We start from the raw sequence: 24387 nt of genomic DNA on the forward strand, positions 1-24387 counted from the left end.
AATCAATGACATACAGTGATGGCCAAGTTCTTGGTTCAGGCTTGTAGCAGTGATGGAAGAAACGGCAGGCTCAAATCCAGTCTCTGGAGAACATCCCCAGCTGGGTTGGGTCATTCAGTCCTTGGTTCAGAGCTTCAGTTTGTAGCAAGGTTCCTCCAGAAGTAAGAAGCAGGATTGAAGACAAAATGGAGGGGTTTCCAGGGCCTTTTATATCCTCTGCCATGTGGTTTGTGCTTCCTTTGTCTCAAATACAAGCTGCCCAGCCATGGCCTGGAAACACCTCAGAGCTCTGTCCCTAGGCAGGTCCCTGCACACCTGGCTGAGTCCCCGGGCGTGTCTGCCTTCTCTCAATGGGTCACTTGTGTAGCTGATGGTCCTTAATGGGCCATCCAGCAGGCTAGGCAGAGCTGACACCTGGGGTGTCCCCCAGAAGCAGAGCACAGGTTTGAAATACAGACAGTATAGAGCCAGTACTTATAACTTTAACTGTAAAAATGATACACACACACAGACAGCATAATCCTAACCAGCCAACCATAACCTTGTCTTATTTCAGAGTAGCAGCCGTGTTAGTCTGTATTCGCAAAAAGAACGGGAGGACTTATGGCACCTTAGAGACTAACCAATTTATTTGAGCATAAGCTTTCGTGAGCTACAGCTCACTTCATCGAATGCATCTGATGAAGTGAGCTGTAGCTCACGAAAGCTCATGCTCAAATAAATTGGTTAGTCTCTAAGGTGCCACAAGTCCTCCTTTTCTTTTTGTGAACCTTGTCTTAGACACCTTATTTTACCCCCTTTATACAAGATTTGGTGCCACTACAGGACCTTGGTTGCAACAGTGATCTATACGGTCCCAGTTCACGTCAATAATGTCTCAACTTTCTCCACACCAGCCATGATTTATAGACCTCAATCATATCCCCCCTTAGTCATCTCTTTTCCAAGCTATTTCGTTTAGCAAAGAGATGGTTAGGGGGTGACTTGATCACAGTCTGTAAGCACCTACCTGGGGGACAGAAAGTGGAACAGAATTGCTCTTCAATCGAGCAGCCACGGGTCTGAAAAGATCCAATGCTGGAAGTTTAAGCCGGATGAATTCTGACAAAATAAGGTACAAATTTTAACAGTAAAATGAACCATTGGAACAATGTGCCCAGGGTGGTGGTTTCTCTGTCACTGGCGAGTGGGTGCTTTCTCCCACCCAGCGGGTCGCGCTTCCTCCGTGCAAACCCCCAAGAGAGCTGTGCCATCCGCTCCCCCAGCATGTCGTCGGGCTGCCCCATTCCTCTTCATCCATTTTTTCCAAAAATGGAACCGTTTTATGCAGCTATTCCCCACGCCATTTATTGCCCCGGAGGAGGAGCCCGAGTTTGAGGCACTGAGCCTCCGGCATCATCTGAAACCTTTTCAGTAGAGACAAATTCAACCTACCGTAGGTCATAGCTATTTACAGCCATAATGTGAGAACCCTTGTAGCACTTTAACCATGAGCCTGGGGGGTGGAACAGCCGTTTTCCAGTGCCCAGGGCTGTTCTGTGCACTGCAGAGCCTTTAACTACTCTTCAATCCAGCCCGTTACCTTGTCACTAGGCACAGTTTGTCCCAGCCGTGCGACCCTCAGAGGGGGCAGCTTGGGGCCTGAGGCTTCTGTAGCCGCGGCTGCAGTACCTTGCACACATGCTCCTTGGCCTGACACGTCTGCTTCCGCAGCCCCAGGCTTGCTGGGGTGCCGTCTCTTGCTCTGCAGCTTGTAGCTCTGGTGCGCCCGTTCCTTTTCCACGCCGTGGGGCTGCTTCGCTGGGGGATGTGCTGGGCTGGTCTTCTGAGCTTGCATCCCCTTTGTCCTCCAGCCCTTGGGGTGGAGCTTTTGGCCATCTGGCCACCTCACCCAGCTTATACGTCCTTTCGTTCTATTTCCCTTACCTGAAATCAACAACCCGAAAACAGCAAGCTGTAACCTTGTCTGTTCCCGGCCTCCTTGCTTAGAATCTAGATTACAAGCGCTTGGCTTTGGAGCCACAGCTAACCAGCAAACTGTGCAGCTCCTGCCGGCTGCCCCACTCTCGTGGTTTTTGGGGTACCCAGGATGTGTCACCTTGTTACCCCCTTGCCTCCAGCTCCCTGCCATCACCAGCCTGTGAGCCCCTCACACAGCTCCTCAGGGCTAGGTCAGCCCCTACTTTGCCTGGCAGGTTAACGGTAAGTGCACCCCTGCGATATCCAGCCCCTGACACTGGCTGCTCACAGATGTACCAGGCGTGCTGTTCCTGAAGGAGCGGGATGATCTTTCTCCACTAGAGTAAATGGTGGATTCTCTGTAACTTGAAGTCTTTAAATCAAGATCTGAGGACGTCAGTAGCTCCGCCAGAGGTGAGGGGCCTGTTACGGGAGGGGGAGGGCGAGGTTCTGTGGCCTGCGATATGCAGGATGATCAAGATAGCTCCTGGCCTTCCAGTCTGGGAGTCTATAGACCCAGCTTGTAATATTCAGCTCAGGGCCTGCCCTTGGCTTCACACCACAGCACTGAGATCTATTTATAGTGAAAACAGGACTAGCGTTTGTCAAAGTCAGAGTCAAGACTCACAAACTTCAGGTTTCAGAGTAACAGCCGTGTTAGTCTGTATTCGCAAAAAGAAAAGGAGGACTTGTGGCACCTTAGAGACTAACCAATTTATTTGAGCATGAGCTTTCGTGAGCCACAGCTCACTTCATCGGATGCATACTGTGGAAATTGCAGAAGACATTATATACACAGACACCATGAAACAATACCTCCTCCCACCCCACTCTCCTGCTGGTAATAGCTTATCTAAAGTGATCATCAAGTTGGGCCATTTCCAGCACAAATCCAGGTTTTCTCACCCTCCGCTCCCCCACAGACAAACTCACTCTCTTGCTGGTAATAGCTCATCCAAAGTGACCACTCTCCTTACAACGTGCATGATAAGGTGGGCCATTTCCAGCACAAATCTAGGTTTTCTCACACACACCCCCCACACACACACTCAGTTTGGATGAGCTATTGCCAGCAGGAGAGTGAGTTTGGGGGGGGGGGTGAGAAAACCTAGATTTGTGCTGGAAATGGTTGAATATTTGAAGATGACAGGACAAGGAGTAATGGTCTCAAGTTGCAGTGGGGGAGGTTTAGGTTGGATATTAGGAAAAACTTTTTCACTAGGAGGGTGGTGAAACACTGGAATGCGTTACCTAGGGAGGTGGTAGAATCTCCTTCCTTAGAAGTTTTTAAGGTCAGGCTTGACAAAGCCCTGGCTGGGATGATTTAATTGGGGATTGGTCCTGCTTTGAGCAGGGGATTGGACTAGATGACCTCCTGAGGTCCCTTCCAACCCTGATATTCTATGATTCTATGAAATGGCCCACCTTGATTTTCATGCAGGTTGTAAGGAGAGTGGTCACTTTGGATAGGCTGTTACCAGCAGGACAGTGAGTTTGTGTGTGTGGTTTTTGGAGGGGGGTGAGGGGGTGAGAGAACCTGGATTTCTGCAGGAAATGGCCCAACTTGATTATCATATACATTGTGAAGAGAGTGGTCACTTTGGATGGGCTATTACCAGCAAGAGAGTCAGTTTGTCTGTGGGGGGGCGGAGGGTGAGAAAACCTGGATTTGTGCTGGAAATGGCCCAACTTGATGATCACTTTAGATAAGCTATTACCAGCAGGAGAGTGGGGTGGGAGGAGGTATTGTTTCATGGTATCTGTGTATATAATGTCTTCTGCAATTTCCACAGTATGCATCCGATGAAGTGAGCTGTAGCTCACGAAAGCTCATGCTCAAATAAATTGGTTAGTCTCTAAGGTGCCACAAGTCCTCCTTTTCTTTTTAAGACTCACAAAATTTGTCAGACCACTCAGTGTCTTAGCAAAGTGCTTTGCCAATGCACCCAGATACGCGAGCCTTGAATCTGACTCTGACAGGTTGTTATCAAAGACTCAAGTTATAGTGAGTAAGAATATTGGAAACAAAAAGTTACATGTAAACCAAAATCATAACGGGCTTGCTAGAGACTAAATTTCGCTGCACGTCAACAGGTTCTCTCGCGGTCACGGGGGATGACGCGTTCCAGGGGCGGGTGCCCCCTCTGCTGTGGTCATGACGGCGAGTGCTAAGGATTCCCAGAGCCGGCCTTTCCTTCAGGGCAGCCAGGCCTGGCAGTGAGCGTCCACCGCAGTAGCGCCTAAACGTAGGTGCGGGGAGGGGAGGGGAACCTGGGCCCACCCTGCTCCATCGGGTTCCCGCCCGGGGCCCTGGGAAACCAGTTATCCTCATGCAGAGCTCAGGGCTCCGTGTCATTCCCTGGGTCGCTTCCTACCCTTAGGCCTGCTTCGGGCATCTCCAGCTGGCAGCAGCTCGGCGTCCCCGTGGTCAACCGGGTCTCCGTGGCGCGACAGGGTCCCTGGCTGCAGCCCTCTGGAGTCTCAGTGGCACCTCGGCGGGAGCCCACAATGCACAGCCGGTCGCCTCCTCGGCCAGCCAGCCTGGAGCTGCTTCCTTTTATATGCACCCTCCACCAGGAGCATGCCCAGCAAGGGCAAGGGGGCATGACCCAAAGTTAAGCCCTGCCTAACCCGTGTGGGGTTGGTACACCCCGTCACACTCGCTCAAAGTTGTTCAGTGTTTTCAACCGAGGCTGGTTGAGACCCCATTTTCATGGAGGCAAACGCACGGTCCAGTCACCTCCTAGGTGCAGGATGCGGGGTGTCTTCTGGAAACACTCCCCCGCCCCGACTTCATTGTCTTTGCACACAGAGATGGGATAATTCCCTCAACCCCTCCGGCACTTGTTCTTTCCTGGGTCTCCTTTCCTCTTGACTTCACTTCTCTTTGTTACCACTGGACTTTGTGTGTAAATGGGCATCGGGTGTGTTAGCCCGCAGTGCGTCACGGACACCCGCTTGGGAGTACAGTTCCTGACCTCCGGGCTGGAGGAAAACCTCTTTGTCACCTTTGCTGGTGACTAACACCTTGCCATCAACTTTGCAAACATATTGTCAGCCTGGGTTGGTGGAACTCCTTACCCGGTGTCTGTCTCAGTGACAGTAATGATCAGTGTGACTCCGGCTTCCACTTGCCCCCTTGCCTGATGTCCTCTGGTGAACTAGAAATGTGCACCGCAAAATCATGAGCTTTCTGTGACCCTTCTCAGTTGGCATTTTGGGGTCACACAGGCCTGGTACCACCCTTGAGTCTGGGGCCAGGGGGTGGCGGAAGCCAGCGGTGCCATGGAAACCCAGCAGTGCTGGTGGCGAAGAAATTCTCACTTGTGCTGAAGGGAATCGGGAGCCAGCCGGGTGTGAGGGGGTTGATGCCAGGATTTCAGCTTCTCACACACACAGCTGGGACCTTGCTGTGAGGGGAATGCCCGCCCCCCACCCCCATCTCTGCCTACGTATCTGGTACTGCCTGCAGTCAGGCCAAGCGTGACTTTATGGGCCCCAGCTCCGTGAGCCGTTGTCACGGAGTGTGGGGGAGTCCAGGCCCTGCACCCCTCTTCCTGGGATTCACTGAGACTCTCAGCCAGCCAGTAAAACAGAAGGTTTATTGGACAACAGGAACACAGTCCAAAACAGAGCTTGTGGGTACACCCAGGACCCCTCAGTGAAGTCCTTCTGGGGGAGCAGGGAGCTTAGACGCCAGCCCTGGGGTTCCCTGTGTTCCTCCACCCAGCCCCAAACTGAAACTAAACCCCCCCAGCAGGCTCCCTCCTGCAGCCTCCGTCCACATTCCTGGGCAGAGGTGTCACCTCCCCCTCCCCCTCCTGGCTCAGGTGACAGGCTCTCAGGTCTCCCGTCCCCAGGGCACATTCCCAGGTCAACACTCCCCCCTCCCTGCTGCGTCACATCGTCACATCTCTCCCCCCTTCGAGACTGAACTGAGCGGGGTCACTGTGACCAGTGACCTGGGGAAGTTCGGGGCCCCCTCTCCGGGACAGCGCATCCGCTATCAGGTTGGCACTTCCCTTCACGTGGACCACGTCCATGTCGTGATCCTGCAGGAGCAGGCTCCACCTCAGGAGCTTGGCGTTGGCTCCTTTCATCTGGTGCAGCCAGGTCAGGGGAGAGTGGTCGGTGTACACGGTGAAGTGTCGCCCGAAGAGATAGGGCTCTAGTTTCTTGAGGGCCCACACCATGGCCAGGCACTCCTTCTCGATGGCCGCGTAGTGTTGCTCCCGGGGTAGCAACTTCTTGCTCAGGTACACGATGGGGTGTCTCTCCCCCTTTTCATCCTCCTGCATTAACACCGCCCCCAGTCCCGTGTCGGAGGCGTTGGTGAACACCACAAAGGGCTTGTCAAAGTCTGGGTTTGCTAGAACTGGGCCACTGACCAGAGCCTCCTTCAGCGCCCGGAAAGCCTCTTGGCACTGCTCGGTCCAGACCACCTTGTCTGGCTTCCCCTTCTTGCATAGCTCAGTGATGGGGGTGGCGATGGCGCTAAAGTGGGGCACAAATCTTCGGTAGTATCCTGCCATCCCAATAAAGGCCTGGACCTGCTTTTTGGTGTGGGGAGCGGGCCAGTCTCTGATCACCTCCACCTTAGCTGGTTCTGGCTTTAGGCGGCCGCTCCCCACCCGATGGCCCAGGTAAGATACTTCAGCCATCCCCACCTTGCACTTCTCCGCTTTGACAGTCAGCCCAGCCCCCTGGAGTCGGTCCAGCCTTGTCTAACCTGGGACACGTGGTCCTCCCAGGTCTGGCTAAAGACACAGATGTCGTCAATATACGCCACGGCAAAACTCTCCATCCCCCTCAGGAGCTGGTCCACCAGGCGCTGGAAGGTGGCCGGCGCTCCCTTGAGGCCGAAAGGCAGGGTCAGGAACTCATAGAGCCCCAGAGGGGTGATAAAGGCCGATTTCAGCCGGGCATCTGCATCCAGCGGCACTTGCCAGTAGCCCTTTGTAAGGTCCATGGTGGTAAGGTACCGGGCTCCTCCCAGCTTGTCTAGGAGCTCGTCTGGCCTGGGCATGGGGTAGGCATCAGATACAGTGATGGCATTGAGCTTCTGATAGTCCACACAGAACCGGACCGACCCGTCCTTTTTGGGAACCAGCACCACCGGCGAGGCCCAAGGGCTGGCCGATGGCTGGATCACCCCCAAAGCCAGCATGTCCCGGACCTCTCTTTCCAGGTCCTGAGCAGTTTTCCCTGTGACTCGGAAGGGGGAGCATCTTATCGGCGGGTGCGACCCTGTCTGCACCCGATGGACAGTCAGATTAGTGCATCCAGGCTGGTTGGAAAACAGCTGTCGGTACGGATGCGGCACCCCCCCTGACCTCAGCTTGCTGGGCAGGGGTTAGCTGATCCGAGAGGGGAATTGTTTCCAGGGAGGAACCAGCTCTGGTCCCAGGGAATAGATCTACTAAAGGGTCATCTCCCTGCTCCTCCCACTGTCCACACATGGCCAACACCACATTCCCCCTGGCATAATATGGCTTCATCATATTCACATGGTACACCCGGCGGTGGTGGGCCCGGTTAGACAGCTCCACCACATAGTTTACCTCATTGAGCTGCTTGACGACCTTGAAAGGGCCCTCCCAGGCGGCCTCTAGTTTGTTCTTTCTCACGGGGATGAGAACCTGTGACGAAGTGGGACTGTTCTTAATGTTTCCTCTGAATAGTGGAGCAGCCTGTCTGCAGGACACACAGCTCACCCGGCTTCCACCTTCCTGGGTCTGACCTCAGAGCCTTCAGCCTCCTCTGCTCCTCCCTGCGCTTCCCACAGCGAGTACGCTCAGGTGGGGCTCCTGGGGAAGCCAGAGGGTCCTGCCCCACAACTTCGCAGTCAGACGTGACTCTCAGCCAGCCAGTAAAACAGAGGTTTATTAGATGACAGGAACATGGTCTAACACAGAGCTTGTAGGTGCAGAGAACAGGGCCCCTCAGCTGGCACCTGATTCCTTTGTTCTCCAACCCTTTAGCTCTCACTTTGCAGTGGGGAAGGGTCCAGGCCATCAGTTGCCAGGAAACAGGGTGTCGGCCATTCTCTGTTTCCAGACCCCTGCACACACCTGCCCTCTAGGGCTCTGCAAGGATCATACACCCTTATCCCACCACCTAGATACTTAAGAACTGCATAGGGGAAACTGAGGCACCTCCACACTATTCAGAGGAAACATTAAGAACAGTCCCACTTTGTCACAGGGGTGCAGTCCCTGCCATCCTCCAGATCATTAATGAAGATATTGAACAAAACCGGCCCCAGGACCGACCCTTGGGGCACTCCGCTTGATACCGGCTGCCAACTAGACATGGAGCCATTGATCACTATCCGCTGAGCCCGACGATCTAGCCAGCTTTCTATCCACCTTATAGTCCATTCATCCAACCCATACGTCTTTAACTTGCTGGCAAGAATACTGTGGGAGACCGTGTCAAAAGCTTTGCTAAAGTCAAGGAACAACACGTCCACCGCTTTCCCCTCCTCCACAGAGCCAGTTATCTCGTCATAGAAGGCAATTAGATTAGTCAGGCATGACTTGCCCTTGGTGACTCCCTGCTGACTGTTCTGTTCTGGAGTGGTGTCTCTCCAGCCTGCAGGGCAGCACAGGGCTGCCTGGCACCTCTCCTGCCCTCTGGGCAGGGGTGTGGGTCTTTTGCTCTGGGCACTAGTCTCTTCCGTCTCGTGGGCACAGTCTCGGTTGGCCAGGCCCCATCCTGTCTCTGCTTGGTGCGGCGGTCTCAACCAGCATGCCTGGCGCAGCCCCAGGGCAGCGTGAGCCAGAGGGGTACGGATCAGGATGAGGGGCACCAGCAGAGCTGGGGGCGGGGAGGATCCCAGGACTGGGCTAGCCAGGGGCTGCAGGTCGGGATTGAGAGGCACCGGCAGGGCCATGTGGGGCGGGGGCAGCTCCCAGCCCCTCCCTGAGCAGTACCTGACTCTGCCGATGCTATCGAGCCCTCGCTCCCACGCACGCCTCGGGGGCTGCAGGTCCAGCCCCGCCTCACACCAGCCGTCAGCAGGGCAGCATCCCAGGCGGGCCTGCCTGGAGTGTGTCCAGTGGAGGCCACGGACCCTGCTCACGGAAGTCACTGTCCCATCTCCCCCGGCACGGTGCCCGCTCGCGCCCCAGCTGCCGCAGCCGGCTCTGACCCACATCACTCCAAGCCCAGGCTCCTCGCGCAGGTTGCCCTCGGGGAGGGACCGCGCTGGCTGTCGGTGCTGCTGGCCTGTGGGCGGGGTCGGAAGGCACCCAGCCAACGGGGGGTTAATTGGCACACACTGGGAGAAGGGGCAGGAGGGGCGGCCTGCAGGTGGGTGGGTCACCCTTCTCTCCCGGCTTGCCCTGCTCCCTCCCGGCCTCGGCACTCAGCCGCCAGAGCCAGTTCCCGCCCTGGCCTCCGGTCTGTCCAGCCTGGCCTTTTGGGCCTCTCTTCCCTGCAAGGCTCAGGCCCCCCCAGCCCTCCTGGCCTGTTACCCAGCTCCCCCTCCTGCCCTGCAGGCAGCCCGTCCCCTGGGGTGCATCAGCTCACCCCAGGCCAGCTGTCCCCTCCCCGCAGTATCCCAGCTCTTCTCCCCTACCATGGCCCATCTTGCCCCTGCCAGGAGCTGGAGGACGCTCTGAGCACTTCCCTGCGGGCGCCGGCTATCTGTTGTGAGCCCAGGCCGGGGCCATGGGGCTGAGGTCTGCCCCGGGAGGGCGGCTGCGGCTGGACGCAGTGCGTTAGAGCCCCGGGAACTTGTGCCCTGCTCAGGCTCTCCAGACTCGTTCCCCATCTCCCCTCCCCAAAGGGGCATTCACGCTGGGGTCGGCGACCGTAAATCTCCCAGCGAAGGCAGCTGGGCAGCTTTAGGGCCAGCGCTGCTGGGGGTGACAAAGCCAGCGGCTCCTCTGTGCCGAGGGCCACGCCTATGCTGGGCCCTAAATCCCGGGGGGCTGTCGGCACTGGTGCCAGCAGCGGCCCTGCTCGCCAGTAATTGGCATTAAATAACCCTAATGGATGGCCCTGCAGCACCCGTGGAGGGCTGGGCGCGTTACTGCCCCATAAATCCCACAACGGCCATGCCAGAGCGTGTGCCCCTGGGGCTGCGCTTAACGAGGCTCAGCAATTAAATGACAATGTTTATGCCCCAGCCGCCAGCGCTGGGAACGGGAGGTGTCTGCTGCCCAGGAGACGGGGTTAAGCCCCAGCCCTGCAGCGAGGCTCTCCAGCTCGGGGGTGCAGGCTCAGGGCTGCCCAGCCCGGAGCAGAGAAGGGGCTGGGCTCCAGGACAGCTGGGTTATACACCTGGCTCTGCTGCCAGTGTCTACTGCCTCAGTTTCCCCAGCTGTAACAGGGGCTAACCAGCATGGTCTGACTCCAGGAGGGGGCTGAGGTGGGACTGGGGAAGAGGCAACCATACAGTGGTGCCAGCAGCTTATGGATAAAGTATCCCATGTCCAGCAACACCCAGTGCCTGATGCTTGGGGTGGGGCAGCCCCCATAATACCCCTTGTGGTACCATGCTACAACTGAGGGACATAACCCTGACCTCACATCCCTGCACTCCCCTCCCCACGCTCTCCCTCCCACCCCCAGCAGCTTGGTGTCGGGGGGGGGCAGCCTGCAGGAGTGGGGCTGGCAGGGTCCCCCAGAACAGTGGGGACTGGGCGTTAAAACCCACATAGAGCTGCACAGGGCAGCGTCCCCCTCTCAGCGCAGTGGGCTCAGGCTCGCTACAGACTCAGGCAGCGTCCCTGCCTCGGTCAAACCCAGGGCAGAGTTCTCCAGCTTTTCTCTCCAATGGAAGAGACTGCTTTTTAAAATGAAGATTGAAATCCCCTGACTCCGGGAGCCAGGGCTTAAAAATGGTTCCTTCCGACCCAGCAGGGAGGCCAAGGGCAAAGAGCCATGAACACGACCCCCACTCCCTCACCCGCCTGGGTAGGGCTGGGACCCTGGGGAGCTTGTCCACTGGCTCCTCATCATGGTGATGGGCTGTGACAGAGCAGGGAGTGGGGGAGTGTTGACCTGGGAATGGGGCAGGGGGGTTTCACTGGGGATGGGAGACCTGAGAGCCTGTCACCTGAGCCAGGAGGGGGAGAGGGAGGTGACACCTCTGCCCAGGAATGTGAACAGAGGCTGCAGAAGGGAGCCTGCTGGGGGGGTTTAGTTTCAGTTTGGGGCTGGGTGGAGGAACGCAGGGAACCCCAGGGCTGGGGTCTAAGCTCCCTGCTCCCCCAGAAGGACTTGACTGAGGGGTCCTGGGTGTCCCCACAAGCTCTGTTTTGGACTGTGTTTCTGTTGTCCAATAAACCTTCTGTTTTACTGGCTGGCTGAGAGTCTAAGTGAATCCCAGGAAGAGGGGTGCAGGGCCCGGACTCCCCCACACTCTGTGACACCTACTGAGGGAGATCTGCCCTGGCTCAGTTGGGCAGGGCCTCATGGGCACCAGGTTTGTATAATTTTTGGTGGTGCCCAGAACAGGTCCAAGCAGAGCCTTCTCACCCATAGGACAGACCGGGACAGCTACCCCGGGCCCTGTGCTTTGGGGGGCCCTGTGCTTCAGGGGGATGCAGGGTCCAGGGCAGCCGGTCCCTGTGCACTTATCTTTCTATCTATCTATCCCCGCACACCCTATCTATCTATCTATCTATCTATCTATCTATCTATCCCCAGACACCCCCTCTATCTATCTATCTATCTATCCGGCAGTAGGACAGGTCTGTGGCAGAGGAAGGAACATTGCTCATCTCAGCTCTTTCTCTCCCCAGCTAGTCTTGGCCAATTAGTCCCCAGCGATGAGGGGGAGGGCGGCTGGGTGGGTTTTGCTGCCTGTCCCTGGAGCTGATGTTTTATTGATTGGGTTGCTCACTTTGTTGTTGGGGGGCGCGGGGGGAATGCAGCAGAGAATTCCCTTGGGTGAGCTGCGCCTGCTGCTGCTTGGAGGCTATTTTGGGAGCCTCCCCTCTTGCCTGTTGTTATTGATATGCTAATTAGAGGCCATGCTAATTTAATTTGAACATAATTACAGTATAGTGCACTGTATGGCATGTTTCAATAATTCATGCTAGCCAATTATTGTAATTGGAACAATATTTACACAAGCTTTGGGGATGCTGCCTGCCCCATGGCTGCAGAGCTGGGAGGGGGCTCAGGGGTGTGGCCGAGCCATCACCTGCGCCTGCTGGGGTGGGAAACCTGAGGCTTCCTGGTTCTTCTGTTGACGCCCATCACCATGGTGTCTAGGTGCCTCTCAGGCAGGCCCAGCAGCCCCTGCCCTCACCCAGGCCACGAGGGAACACCCTGCTCGTGTACACCCGGCCCCTGCTGAGCGCAGGATGCCTGAGGTGTAACAGACGCAGGCCGCACTCCCTGCCTGGGCTGCGAGTCGGACGCCCCGGGGCACGGGCAGGGCAGGACCTGGCGCCCCCGGCCCTTGTTCCAGGCGGGCTGTGCTCAAGCGGCCAGAGTGGAGCAGGAGAGGCCGCTGGCTGACAAGCTGCGATGGCTGGGTGAGGCTGCCTGGCTTCCTGCGCTCCTTGGCAGCAGGATTCCCGCGAGCCAGGGCAGTGGTTCCTGGTGGCCGAGCCACCCTGCGAGCAACCCCCTCACCCCCTCCACTCTGTGCTCGGAAAAGCCGGCGGGCAGCACTGACCCAGCCAGCGCTCGCTGCTCTCCCCGGGACAGGCGGGTGGGAGCCGTGACGCAGGCATTGCGAAGTGACACGTTTCCAGGCAGCATTGGCGCACACACGCACGCTCGCTTGTGTGCACACGCACACAGCCACCGGGATCCCTCTCTTCCCAGGCAGCATTGGTGCGTGCGTGTACACACACAGAGCTCCCCCCAAGCCAAGAGCTGCTTGTGCCCCCCACATTACTTCATGGCACAGGCACCGGGATGGCCAAACCATGCCCAAAGCGCCCCTCCTGCCAGACCTTCCCGCAGGCCTGCAGCCACGGCCCTCGGGAGACCTGGCAGGCCCCCAGCCCAGCGGGCAGGGAGCCAGGACGGGAGCACTGGGGAGGAGCCTGGCTCTGCAGTGTGTGCAGGCTGCAAGGTGCCACGGATGCCACGGCACTGCACAGGGTGGGAGCAGGCCCTGGCTGATGGGTCTGGGACACAGGCCGGAGCTGGGAAAGCGGGGCCCTCCAGTGTCTCACCCTGGCTCTCCCTGGCATCTCCGACAGGAGAGCTGCAAAGACGCCAAATGCGCCCATGCCTCTGCCCAGACGCCCGGCCCCCGGCCTCACGAGGGATATTCAGCCAGCCTGCATGCAGCAGAGACAGGCTGGCCTGAGAGTGTGTGTGAGCGCACAGTGCAGCGCTGCAGGAGTGTGTGTGTGCGTGCAAAGGCGTGTACATCTCTGGGTACAGGAGCTGTGGGTTGGGTCATGTGCTGTGTTGTAGGCCTGGCTTGACGTGCACAATGGGACATGCGGGAGGCCTCGTTTCTTGGGGCCCAGGCTTAATGGAAACGGAAAGTCTGTCCCAGCTAAAATGAGGGGGACCCCCCAGGGAAGCGCTGACAATGCACAAGAGAACAATGGGCAGCATAAGACAGGAACGCAAGAGAGGCAAAGAGGAAGTCGGGCGTGGACAGAGCCTGCTGTACAGGATGGGTTCCTACGCGGCGCCCACGCCAGTCCTCCAGCGTGTGGTGCAATGGCCAGTCCGTGCAGCGAGCTGTGTGAACGTAGCTAAAGACAGAGGTTTGCTGTGTAACGCTGGATGTGGGATACGCCCTGCTCCCACCCCCTGCACTGAGTCTGAGCAACACAGCGGAGCTTTGCTGCCTGCCGGGTACAGGCACCTGAGTGACGAGAGCGGAGTCGACGTGAGTGCTTGGGGAACGGAGCGGAACGAGGTCTGGTTGTGTGTGTGTGTGTGTGTGTGTGGGGCGGAGGAGGGGGTCTGTGCATAGCCTTGTTTGAGCGTTTTTCTGCGGTTGTCTAGGTACAGTTGCTGTGTGTCACAGGGTTGCCAACCCTCCCGGTTTTGTTGGGAGTCTCCCAGAATTGGGCTCTGTCTCCCAGAGGCTGCTGCAGCCAAACCGGGAGATTTTAGTGCTAACTGTCCAGTGTGGTAGCAGGGCTAAGGCAGGTTCCCTACCTGCCCTGGCCCCACGATGCTCCCGGAAGCTGCCGACATGTCCCTGCAGCCCCTGAGGAGCGGGAAGGCAGGGGGCTGCTGCGCACTGCCCCTTCCCCCAGCACCAACTTTGCAGCCCCCATTGGCCTGGAGCTGCGGCCAATGGGATCTCCGAGGGTGGTGCCTTTAGGTGTGGGCAGCGTGCGGAGACCCCCTGCCCTTCCCAGGGGCCGGAGGGACGTGTCAGCAGCTTCCGGGAGTGATGCATGTTGTGTAGCTGAGCGTGCAGTGTGTGTGTGTGTATACCTGTGAGGGAGCTGTGACCTGTGGGGTCCCCTCCCCCTGCAGGGGGCTCTGGCTGGCTGCTGGGAGGCCCCCAGCCCCGCTCTGGGGTCAGTGACATGAACCAAAGGGACTTTCCCCTGCAGTGCTGCGACCCTACACGCAGGAGATGCTGGGAAAGGCCCTGGCAGCCAGGACAGCTGCTCTCTCTGCAGCAGGCCTGGAGCCCAGCCCCTGTCCCTGTCTTTCTGCTGCCAGCCAGCCCCCCAGCCCCATCACCTGGGGTGTGGGTGTGGGGGGGGCTTCCCTGCTGCCCAGGGTGGGGGGAGCGCGCAGCCGTGCGGGCAGCTCTTGGGGCGGTGGCCCAGCTGCCCTGGCCGAGTCGCTGCTGGCTGTGCCCCATTGCTCTAGGGCATGTCAGGGTCTCCGTGCCAGCCAGTCGCCCGGTCAGACGCTGTGCCCCAGGGATGAGCACAGAGGGCAGGGGGAGGGGGCAGGCTAGGGAGGCACGTGGGGGGGAGCAGCCTTAGACCGGCCAGGCAGAGAAGGGAGGAGGGAGGCAGCAGACGGGGCAGAGCGGAACGGTGCCAGGGTGAGACGGGAGGCTGGAGTCCTCACTGCCAGTGCCAGCCCCACACTCCGGCCAAGGGCTCGCTGGTTCCCCGCACCCGCTCTGCTCCCACCGGAGTCCCCGGTTCCTGGCTTGCTCCGTCCCCGGCCCTTTGCCCTGTGCTCCAGGTGGCTTTGGGAATGGCCAGGGGCTGCTTTCCCAGGATGCCAATGCCCAGTGTCTGCTGCCCCTTCCCCTCCTAGCCAGGAGCTAGGCCGGTGTCTGCCAGAGAGACCATGCCCACTGCAGCCCCCTGGAGCAGCCCGGCATCCGGCACCTGCAGGGAGCAGCCAGGCCGAGCCTCACTTCCCAGGGCTCGCTACCCGGAGGCCACGTGCCCGAATCCCTTGGACGTGTGTCCCGTGGCCAGGCGCTGGAGGGCTCTGCCCATTCCCCTCCCTCCGTGGAAAGGTCTCTGTGAAATGGCGGGGGAGTATGAACCGGGTCCTACACTGCGGGAATCCTGCAGCCACCCCCGCCCAGCAACAGTGACCCCCGCACCCCTCCGCCTCCCAGTCCTCTCCCTGCCACGGGGACTGGAATAGAGCTGCTGAGACCCTAGAGCAGAGCCAGCACTAGTGAGGTGCTGATCCCTGGAGCTCCTGGACAGACCACAAGCCCCTCCTTGGGCCCCCCTCTGGCTGCCACGTGGCTCCGTGGGCGGGGCCCAGACTGGGTGGACCCGCCCCTCATTTGGGCCACATTCTTTGGAATGATTTTTTTAAAGACTAGCCCCACATCTTTATTAATGTTTTTCATTTACCAAACCCTGGGGTTTCTGTCAGTACGGTTCTTGGCAATAATTGTGGTGGTGGTGGGGGGGGGGGTGCATGATATTTTTCCACCAAAAAACCACAATGGTTCAGACCATTTAAATAAAAACATTAATTCTTCCAAAAAAGGCCATTTTCTGATGCAAAACACTTATTTTGGACAAAAGATTTGCAGCCAGCGCTTTTCCCCAAGACTGACCTCTCCCTCGCTGTGAGTGACAGAGGCCAGTCACTGGAAACATGTCCTGCTTTCACCCCACCCCGGCAGCATCTCCCAGTTCTCCCCACCTCATAGCTCACCCTGACCCCTTACTGAATGTAAGGCTGGTCGCCGCTACATAAACCTTGCCGAGGAGAGAAATCTGCCAGCATTGCTGTGGAGGGGTCCATTGAATCTTACTGAGCTCTTTGCCCCAATGCTATCCTGTTGCAGTGAGTTCCACAGGTTAATTGTGTACTGCTTCTGCAGCAGTAAAGGCCAGTCCTTTTCGCCACTTCAGATTGGCTCCCTTTTAATTGCATCAGAGAATCCCAGAAATGGAAGGCCGAGGCCCTGTCATGTCCCACATAGCTCACGCCCTGGGGTGGAGAGCTGGAGACTGCTTCTCCTAGCGCCTCCATCGTGCACTCGCTTGTCCTCGCAGCACCGGCCTCCTCTGGCACCAGCTTTCTGGGTGACGTGTCTGTCACGCTGCATCTCCTCTCCATTTCCTCCTCTCCTTGTTAAATGCTGCATGAAAAATGAGGTTTACAGGCTTTGTGCTTGTGTGTGTAATTTACTCATTACATTAACACAAAGCTGCATCGTTAACATCATTAGGAAGCCTGGGTAGAATAATAAAGGACTAGGCTGTAATACAGAGCGGGGTGCAATGGGTGTGTGTGTGTGTGTGTGTGCACGCATAGACGTGCCACCGCCTCCTACTGGCTGTAACCAGAACTCCTCAGCCCTGTGTGAGACGCTCTATGCTGCTGACTGTGAACACTAAGTCGTCCGTAGCACAAGGCTGGTGCTTCCGGTGCAGGGGCTCATGGGCTCCAGCCATGGAGAGCTGCTGACAACCGCAGAGTCTCCTGGGGAAGGCTGCGCCCTGGGTACGCTATTACAGGGATGCTCTTTACCCCTCCGGCTCCGGCGTGCCATGTCCAGGCATGGCATCGCTCAGGGAGGGTGTCACGGAGTGTGGGGGAGTCCAGGCCCTGCACCCCTCTCCCTGGGATTCACTGTGACTCAGCCAGCCAGTAAAACAGAAGGTTTATTGGGCAACAGGAACACAGTCCAAAACAGAGCTTGTGGGTACACCCAGGACCCCTCAGTGAAGTCCTTCTGGGGGAGCAGGGAGCTTAGACCCCAGCCCTGGGGTTCCCTGTGTTCCTCCACCCAGCCCCAAACTGAAACTAAACCCACCGAGCAGGTTCCCTGCTGCAGCCTCCGTCCACATTCCTGGGCAGAGGTGTCACCTCCCCCTCCCCCTCCTGGCTCAGGTGACAGGCTCTCAGGTCTCCCGTCCCCAGGGCACATTCCCAGGTCAACACTCCCCCCTCCCTGCTGCGTCACATCGTCACACCGGGCCCCTGAACTGCCGGGCCCGGGGCTGCCGGGGCTCTGAACTGCCGGGCCCGGGAGTGCCAGGCTCTGAACTGCCGGGCCCAGAGGTGCCGGGCTCTGAACTGCCGGGCCCAGAGGTGCCGGGCTCTGAACTGCCGGGCCTGGGGGTGCCGGGGCCCTGAACTGCCAGACCTGGGGGTGCCGGGCTCCAAACTGCCGGGCCCGGGGGTGCCAGGCTCTGAACTGCCAGGCCCAGACGTGCCGGGGCCCTGAACTGCTGGGCCCGGGGGTGCTGGGCTCCGAACTGCCGGGCCCAGAGGTGCCGGGGCTCTGAACTGCCGGGCCTGGGGGTGCCGGGGCCCTGAATTGCCAGGCCTGGGGGTGCTGGGGCCCTGAACTGCCGGGCCTGGGGGTGCTGGGCTCCGAACTGCCGGGCCCGGGAGTGCCAGGCTCTGAACTGCCGGGCCCAGACGTGCCGGGGCTCTGAACTGCCAGGCCTGGGGGTTCCGGGGCCCTGAACTGCCGGGCCCGGGGGTGCTGGGCTCCGAACTGCCAGGCCCGGGGGTGCCGGGGCTCTGAACTGCCGGGCCTGGGGGTGCCGGGGCTCAGCTTTGGCAAAAATTAAGCGCTGCCCCGAGGGCTGTGTGAAAACAGATCATCCGAGTGTCCCCTGTCACCCGCCGGCTGCACCCCCGACCCCTCAGACTGGACGTTAGAGACCTTTTCTGTTTTGTCACTTTTGCCAGGACCTGGCAGACAAGTGGGGTAATGTGGGTTTTGTGTGTTGGGGGGGGTTGGGGGGTTCACCTGTTCCGGTCAGTGACCTGAGAAGAGGGGAATTTGCTGTGTTAAATCATTGCCTCACCAGGTGGAAGGATTCAGGGGCTGCCCGCACAGTGAGATTCGCTATTCCTTGGGGAATCCCACCTGGATGTCCCCAGCTGAGCACGGACACCGGGTCGGATCCCTGGGTGCCAAGCGGACCCTGATGCCTTCCTCCTTTGCAGTGTTCCAATCTCAGGATTTGCTCTGTAGCTCCTGGAATGAGACCTGTGAGGGCAGATGTGGGCGTGTGTGTGGCTAGCCAGGAACCCCGTAGCCCAGCCAGGAGCTCACTGGCCTTCCCCTTCGCTCTCTCCAACGATGCTGCGGCTGCTGTTCTCTCTGCATCGTTTTTCCTCCGTGCCCATGCCATGCATCAAAGGCTCCTGCACTTGCCAAATGCGGAAAGGCCTGGAAAGGTCAGCCATTAATGCAGGGAAATCACAGAGTGATTAGTATGGCCACTGGCAGCGAAGGGCGCCAGGCAACGCCACCCACCTCCAGACTCATTAGTGGCACTTTATCTCCTTCCAGACACTTTAACACAGGGCCAGCAACTCTGAACTAATTCATCTCCATAGGGATGCATGCTCTGCGGTAGAGGGAACCGCCAGCTGTTGCTCCTTCAAATGGCCCATCTCACTGTGAAAGCTCTTCCCCAGGAACTCCTGATTGCGGTGCACGCGCCCTGAAGCGGGGTGAGCTGCGGGCATCCATGCACCGGCTGGGAGAGGCACACAGAGAGAGATGCATCCAGCCACCCCATGTGCTGCAGAGCTGGGAGAGGGGATCCCACCGGCTGCCCTTTCTACAAGAGCAGGATTGGACCCAGGGAAGGGAGTCCCAGATCCACCAGATCGGTGCTATATCCCCAGCTTTGGAACAGCCTGTAGGAAGACCCCCTTCAGGGTGCCAGAGCCCCTTGGGGGTCTCACTCTTCCTCCAGCATAGGGCTCTGGGCCTCAGCCCTCCTGCTTCATACTGTGAGCTCTGCACAGCGAGTCCGACTGAGAGAGACGCCTGGGAGAGATGTGTCCAGGCTAATGCACCTCACCGAGTATTTGCAGGGACCTCCAGACAGCGTGATCAGAACAGCCAGTTTAGCAGTCAAGGGAAACCCAGCACAGGACCTTAGCACAGAGAAATGGAGGTTAAAGCATGGCCCATCCTGGTCAGCTCAGACTCAGAGCCCAAGCTGCAGTGAATGCCTTTTTCAGGCTAAAAGAAAAGGAGGACTTGTGGCACCTTAGAGACTAATAAACTTATTTGAGCATAAGCTTTCGTGAGCTACAGCTCACTTCATCGGATGCATTCAGTGGAAAATACAGTGAGGAGATTTATATACACACAGACCATGAAACAAGGGGTGTTACCATACACACTGTAATGCGAGTGATCCGATGAAGTGAGCTGTAGCTCACGAAAGCTTATGCTCAAATACATTTGTTAGTCTCTAAGGTGCCACAAGTCCTCCTGTTCTTTTTGCAGGTAAGGTGAGCTATGACCAGCAGGAGAGTGCGGGGGGGAGAGGGGGGACCCTTTGTAGTGATAACCAAGGTGGGCCATTTCCAGCAGTTGAAAAGACCGTGCGAGGAACAGTAGTGGTGGCGGGGGGGGAATAAACATGGGGAAATAGTTTTACTTTGTGTAATGACCCATCCACTCCCAGTCTCTATTCAAGCCTAAATTAATTGTATCCAGTTTGCAAATTAATTCCAATTCAGCAGCCTCTCGTTGGAGTCTGTTTTTGAAGTTTTTTTGTTGAAGAATTGCCACTTTTAGGTCTGTAATCGAGTGACCAGAGACATTGAAGTGTTCTCCGACTGCTTTTTGAATGTTATAATTCTTGACATCTGAGTTGTGTCCATTTATTCTTTTATGTAGAGACTGTCCAGTTTGGCCAGTATACATGGCAGAGGGGCATTGCTGGCACATGATGGCATAGATCACATTGGTAGATGTGCAGGTGAATGAGCCTCTGATCGTGTGGCTGATGTGATTAGGCCCTATGATGGGGTCCCCTGAATAGATATGTGGACACAGTTGGCAACGGGCTTTGTTGCAAGGATAGGTTCCTGGGTTAGTGGTTCTGTTGTGTGGTGTGTGGTTGCTGGTGAGTATTTGCTTCAGGTTGGGGGGCTGTCTGTAAGCGAGGACTGGCCTGTCTCCCAAGATCTGTGAGAGTGATGGGCCGTCCTTCAGGATAGGTTGTAGATCCTTGATGATGTGTTGGGCCTCTCCTGTAGTAGGTGACTTCTGGCTACTCTTCTGGCTCTGTCAATCTGTTTCTTCACTTCCGCAGGTGGGTATTGTAGTTGTAAGAATGCTTGATAGAGATCTTGTAGGTGTTTGTCTCTGTCTGAGGGGTTGGAGCAAATGCGGTTGTATCGCAGAGCTTGGCTGTAGACAGTGGATTGTGTGGTGTGGTCTGGGTGAAAGCTGGAGGCATGTAGGTAGGAATAGCGGTCAGTAGGTGTCACGGAGTGTGGGGGAGTCCAGGCCCTGCACCCCTCTTCCTGGGATTCACTGAGACTCTCAGCCAGCCAGTAAAACAGAAGGTTTATTGGACAACAGGACCACAGTCCAAAACAGAGCTTGTGGGTACACCCAGGACCCCTCAGTGAAGTCCTTCTGGGGGAGCAGGGAGCTTAGACCCCAGCCCTGGGGTTCCCTGTGTTCCTCCACCCAGCCCCAAAACTGAAAAAACCCACCGAGCAGGTTCCCTGCTGCAGCCTCCGTCCACATTCCTGGGCAGAGGTGTCACCTCCCCCTCCCCCTCCTGGCTCAGGTGACAGGCTCTCAGGTCTCCCGTCCCCAGGGCACATTCCCAGGTCAACACTCCCCCCTCCCTGCTGCGTCACATCGTCACATCTCTCCCCCCTTCGAGACTGAACTGAGCGGGGTCACTGTGACCAGTGACCTGGGGAAGTTCGGGGCCCCCTCTCCGGGACAGCGCGTCCGCTATCAGGTTGGCACTTCCCTTCACATGGACCACGTCCATGTCATAATCCTGCAGGAGCAGGCTCCACCTCAGGAGCTTGGCGTTGGCTCCTTTCATCTGGTGCAGCCAGGTCAGGGGAGAGTGGTCGGTGTACACGGTGAAGTGTCGCCCGAAGAGATAGGGCTCCAGTTTCTTGAGGGCCCACACCATGGCCAGGCACTCCTTCTTGATGGCCGCGTAGTGTTGCTCCCGGGGTAGCAACTTCTTGCTCAGGTACACGATGGGGTGTCTCTCCCCCTTTTCATCCTCCTGCATTAACACCGCCCCCAGTCCCGTGTCGGAGGCGTCGGTGAACACCACAAAGGGCTTGTCAAAGTCTGGGTTTGCTAGAACTGGGCCACTGACCAGAGCCTCCTTCAGCGCCCGGAAAGCCTCCTGGCACTGCTCGGTCCAGACCACCTTATCTGGCTTCCCCTTCTTGCATAGCTCAGTGATGGGGGTGGCTATGGCGCTAAAGTGGGGCACAAATCTTTGGTAGTATCCTGCCATCCCAATAAAGGCTTGGACCTGCTTTTTGGTGTGGGGAGCGGGCCAGTCTCTGATCACCTCCACCTTGGCCGGTTCCGGCTTTAGGCGGCCGCTCCCCACCCGATGGCCCAGGTAAGATACTTCAGCCATCCCCACCTTGCACTTCTCCGCTTTGACAGTCAGCCCAGCCCCCTGGAGTCGGTCGAGCACTTGTCTAACCTGGGACACGTGGTCCTCCCAGGTCTGGCTAAAGACACAGATGTCGTCAATATACGCCACGGCAAAACTCTCCATCCCCCTCAGGAGCTGGTCCACCAGGAGCTGGAAGGTGGCCGGCGCTCCCTTGAGGCCGAAAGGCAGGGTCAGAAACTCATAGAGCCCCAGAGGGGTGATAAAGGCCGATTTCAGCCGGGCATCTGCATCCAGCGGCACTTGCCAGTAGCCCTTTGTAAGGTCCATGGTGGTAAGGTACCGAGCTCCTCCCAGCTTGTCTAGGAGCTCGTCCTGCCTGGGCATGGGGTAGGCATCCGATACAGTGATGGCATTGAGCTTCCGATAGTCCACACAGAACCGGACTGACCCATCCTTTTTGGGGACCAGCACCACCGGCGAGGCCCAAGGGCTGGCCGATGGCTGGATCACCCCCAAAGCCAGCATGTCCCGGACCTCTCTTTCCAGGTCCTGAGCAGTTTTCCCTGTGACTCGGAAGGGGGAGCATCTTATCGGCGGGTGCGACCCTGTCTGCACCCGGTGGACAGTCAGATTAGTGCGTCCAGGCTGGTTGGAAAACAGCTGTCGGTACGGATGCAGCACCCCCCTGACCTCAGCTTGCTGGGCAGGGGTGAGCTGATCCGAGAGGGGGATTGTTTCCAGGGGGGAACCAGCTCTGGTCCCAGGGAATAGATCTACTAAAGGGTCATCTCCCTGCTCCTCCCACTGACCACACACAGCTAACACCACATTCCCCCTGGCATAATATGGCTTCATCATATTCACATGGTACACCCGGCGGTGGTGGGCCCGGTTCGACAGCTCCACCACATAGTTTACCTCATTGAGCTGCTTGACGACCTTGAACGGGCCCTCCCAGGCGGCCTGTAGTTTGTTCTTTCTCACGGGGATGAGAACCATCACCTGATCCCCGGTGGCGTAGGCACGGGCCCGCGCCGTGCGGTCATACCAGACCTTCTGCTTCCTCTGGGCTCTGGCCAGATTCTCCCTGGCCAGGCCCATGAGTTCAGCCAGTCTCTCTCGGAAGGTCAGGACATACTCCACCACTGACTCTCCATCGGGAGTGGCCTTCCCCTCCCACTCGTCTCTCATCAGGTCCAGGGGGCCCCTCACCCTCCTTCCATATAACAGTTCGAAAGGCGAAAATCCGGTAGACTCCTGGGGCACCTCCCTGTACGCGAACAGCAGGTGAGGTAAGTACTTGTCCCAATCCTGCGGGTGCTGGTTCATAAAGGTTTTCAGCATCATCTTTAGCGTCCCGTTAAACCTCTCCACCAGCCCATTGGACTGGGGGTGATACGCTGAGGCCCAGTCATGCCGGACAACACATTTCTCCCACAAACTCACGGAGCAGGGCCTGTTTGAACAGTTCATAGTCCCCTGCCTCTGCCCCTGTCATCCGGCTGTAGACCTCCACGGCTTTGGGGTCCAGTAAGGGGGTGAGGAACTGGAGCCTGTCTGCAGGGTCAACCCTGTGCAGCTCGCAGGCATTCTCAAAGGCCATCAGGAAGCTATCTATGTCCTCCCCCTCCTTCCGCTGGGCCAGGAAGCACTTATCAAAGCTCCTTGCAGTCTTGGGTCCCCCCTCACTCACCGCAGCCGGGGCCCCACTGCTCCTCAGCCTGGCCAGCTCCAGTTCATGCTGTCTTTGTTTCTCCTTCTCCTGCTGCTCATGTTGACGTTCCCTCTCCTTCTCCTGACGCTCCCTCTCCTTCTCCTCCTGCTCATGTTGACGTTGTTTCTCCTTCTCCTCCTGCTCATGTTGACGTTGTTTCTCCTCATGTTGACGTTGTTTTTCATGATCCTCCAGCTCCCTCATTTTCCTCTCCCTCTCCCATTCCAGCCGCATCCGCTCCAGGGATGGGGAGCTCCGCTGGGAGGATCCCCTGCTGGCTGCTGGGGTCAGGGGGCCCTCGGTATTCGCTGGGCTTCCCACAACCCCTCCCCCAGGCATAGGTAGGAAGGGTCTCGGGGTGTCCTGGGCAGCAGTCTGACCCCTCCCAGCCTGGTCAGGCCCCAGGGCCCACGCTGCGTCCGCCGGGCGGCTTCCCTCAGGGACAGGGATCGGGTCATCCAAGCGATCCCTCTCCTCCAGCTGGGCAATCAGCTGTTCCTTGGTGGACCTCCCGACGCGCAGCCCCCTCTGCCTGCACAGCTCCACCAGGTCGCTCTTAAGGCGTTTAGCGTACATCTCCCGGCTGGCCACTCGCAGGCCGGGCAGCTGTCCACGGTTTCCAGGAAAAGCCCCTAGTGTGCCAGTCCTTCTTGAGGTCACCACCTCTTTGCCAGGGTCGAGCTGCAGACTCCTCCGCCCCTGGGACCGCTCGCTGCAATCCCCCGGGGGACCCTGTTACTGCAAAAGTCCTTCTCTCTGGTCACACACTCCCAGGGGTTAACCGCCCCCTGAAACCGTCTCTCTCTGAATCTTCAGCACGCCTGGTCCCCGTCAATCCCCCTTCGTTTTACTGTTCCCCAGTCACTTACTGCAGGAAGCGCCGTTCACGGGGTGCAGTACATCCCACCGCTGCCACCAGTTGTCACGGAGTGTGGGGGAGTCCAGGCCCTGCACCCCTCTTCCTGGGATTCACTGAGACTCTCAGCCAGCCAGTAAAACAGA

The sequence above is a fragment of the Natator depressus genome, chromosome 1, assembly GCF_965152275.1.
Source record: "Natator depressus isolate rNatDep1 chromosome 1, rNatDep2.hap1, whole genome shotgun sequence".
Classification (NCBI taxonomy): Eukaryota; Metazoa; Chordata; order Testudines; family Cheloniidae; genus Natator; species Natator depressus.